The sequence below is a fragment of the Chiloscyllium plagiosum genome, chromosome 18 (genome assembly GCF_004010195.1).
Source record: "Chiloscyllium plagiosum isolate BGI_BamShark_2017 chromosome 18, ASM401019v2, whole genome shotgun sequence".
Lineage (NCBI taxonomy): Eukaryota > Metazoa > Chordata > Chondrichthyes > Orectolobiformes > Hemiscylliidae > Chiloscyllium > Chiloscyllium plagiosum.
The window spans coordinates 55,122,552-55,125,707 of NC_057727.1; positions in this window are offsets into that span (position 1 = coordinate 55,122,552).

Consider the following 3,156-nt stretch of genomic DNA (forward strand, 5'->3'; position numbering starts at 1 on the left):
GAGGAAACACCACAGGAGGCTCCCAAGCACTGAGGATGTCAGCTAGACAGGGGACAAAACGTTTGCAACAAAAACTTCCAGCTCGGCGAACAGAACCACAGCAACAAGCACCCGAGCTACAAATCTTCTCACAAAATTTGTGTTTTTGTTTCATATTTCCATCATTTGCAGGTAGTTATTTTATGAAAGTAAAGATGTTTTACTTCAATTATACAGGGCATTGGTGAGACCACAACTTGAATATTGTGTGCAGTTTTGCTTTCCTTATTTATAAAAGGATGTAAATGAGTCAAAAGGTGTTTCAAAGTACATTTCCCAGATTAGTACCTGCAATGAGTGGGTTGCTTTGTGAGAAAAGGTTGGACAGGGTGGCCCTGTTTCCACTGGACTTTAGAACAGTGTGTGATAATCTGATGAAGGGTCACTGGGCTTGAAATGTTAACTCTGTTTTTATTCTACAGATGGCACCAGATCTGCTGAGTTTCTCCAGCAATTTCTGTTTTCATTTCACCTTTAATTTTATGTTCAATTTCTCCTACAATAAAGATTAGCATCCCATTAGCTTTCTTGATTATATGTTATACCTGCTTATTAACATTTTGCGACTGATGCATTAGAACATTGAGATCCGTTTGCACTTTAGAGTTCTGCAGTCCTTCTCGGTTTGCTATTCCATTCTTCCTGTCAAAGTGAACAACTTCACATTTTCCCACGGCATGCAACATCTGCCAGATTTTTCATCTTATTCACTCAACCTATCCGCAAATTCCCCTTGGCATCTTCACAGCATAATTTTCTACTATCATTGTGTCAACTGCAAGTCAGGAACAATAGACTCAGAATAATTTGCGGAAGGATTAGACGAGAGTGGAGGACGAATGTTACAACCAGAGAATGGTAGAACATCCAGAACTTTTTGTTTGAAAGCGTTGTCGAAGCAGACACTCTCATCACATTCAATTATTGGACAGGTACTTGAGGTGTTGCAACTTACAAAATTTTGGACCTAGTCTTTGAAGATGAAATTAGATTGGATAGACTTTCTTGGGCCAGAATGAATACAATGGACCAAATGACCTTGCTATAAATCTTTCTATGTTTCTATACCTTACTTATGATTAGATTACTTACAGTGCGGAAACAGGCCCTTCGACTCAACAAGTCCACACTGACCCTCCGAAGAGCAACTCACCCAGACCCTTCCCCTACATTTACCCCATTCACCTAACACTACGGGCAATTTAGCATAGCCAATTCACCTAACTTGCACATCTTTAGACTGTGGGAGGAAACCCATGCAGACACTGGGAGAATGTGCAAACTCCATACAGACAGTTGCCCGAGGTGGGATTTGAACCCGGGTCTCTGGCGCTGTGAGGCAGTAGTGCTAACCACTGTGCCACCGTGCCGCCCCATTTAATATACTGCATCTACACTGGGAATTCTAGATGTAATTTACACAAAGTAAAATGGTTGTAATAGTTGGAAGCAATGTTCCCTCTAAGATGCATGGATGCACATGTGAGCAGACATTTCAGTGTTCCACACTTAGCAATCAATATCGACACGCTGACCACGGGATTGATTTGTGGCTTCAGAAATTGCGCTATGTACGAGCCTCCTGCTGGAAAGAAAAAGAAAATGCTGTTTGGGGTTCAGATATCTTAGCTCCAGGACATCTGTACAGGTGTTCTTCTGGGGACTTTTCTTGGCCCAACGATCCTTAGCTGCTTCATCAATGACCTTCACTCCATCACAAGATCAGAAGTTTATGACTACATCATGTTCAGCACCACTCGTGACCCCTCAGAGACTGAAGCAGTCCATGTTCAAATACAGCACTGGACAATATCCATTTTTGGGCTGACAAGTAGCAAACAATATTCATTCCACACAAGTGCTGGGCAAAGTCCAACTCCAACAAGAGAGAATCCACCTCTCAGCCAATGGTATTCATTGGCATTATCATTACTGAATCTCCTCCTATTGATATCTTCAGTTTACTGTTGACCATAAACTGAAATGGACTAGACTATTGTGTTTATAAGAGCAGGTCAGAAGTAGCAAGGAACTCACCTCCTGACTCCCGAAGCCTGATTACAGTCTATAAGGCACAAGTGAGGAGTGTGATGGAATAATCCCCACTTGACTAGATGAGTGCAACTCCAACAACATTTGAGAAGCTTGGCACCATCCAGGCCATTTGTTTGACACCACATCCATAAACATTCAGTCCTTCCATCTTCAATGATCGGTAACAGCCATGCAAAAATTCAACAAACCTCCTTGGACAGCATCTTCCATACCCACTGCCATTGCCGTCTAGAAGGACAAAGGCCGCAGATACAATGGAACACCACCTATAAATATATTGCCATCAGTGTAATTGAGTCAAAATATAGAATACCCTTACGAACAGAATTACGGTGTGTATCTATACCAAATGACAGTAGTGGTTAAGAAGAAGCTTACAAGCAATGATGTCCACATCTCATGAGTGAATAGTAAACTAAAGTGTGGTAGGAAAAGACTGTATGTTTTTCTAAATAGTCCCCTAACCAGTGACTCCATTCCTCTCCCAATCTATCGATTTCACCCTCGGGCGACTACCTCTGTGCAGTTTGCACATTCTCCTGACATCTGTGTGGGTTTCATCAGGGTGCTCCGGTTTCCTCCCACAGTCCAAAGATGTGCAGGTTAGGTGGATTGGCAATGCTAAATTGTCCATAGTGTCCAGGGATATGCAGGTGAGGTGGGTTTACCACAGAAAATGCACGATTACATGCATAGGGTGTCGGGGGGTGATAGTCTTCGGTGGGTCAGTGTGGGCTTGATGGGCTGAAAGCTGAAAATGTGTTGCTGGAAAAGCACAGCAGGTCAGGCAGCATCTAAGGAACAGGAGAATCGATGTTTCGGGCATAAGCCCTTCTTCAGGGCTTCTCTCGTTGATGGGCTGAAAGGCCTACTTCCATGCTGTAGAGATTCTATGATTCTCTGATGCTATTGCGTGAGACTGACCCAGAGCATTCTCAACCCCTGTAGTGTTTTATTTGACCAAGAGCTGAGCTATTCTGTCCATCTCTCTCATCTCCAGTGCCTGCCTATTCCTGTGGCCATCTGCTGTGGAAACAGTTGAAAATATGAAGTTTAATATTA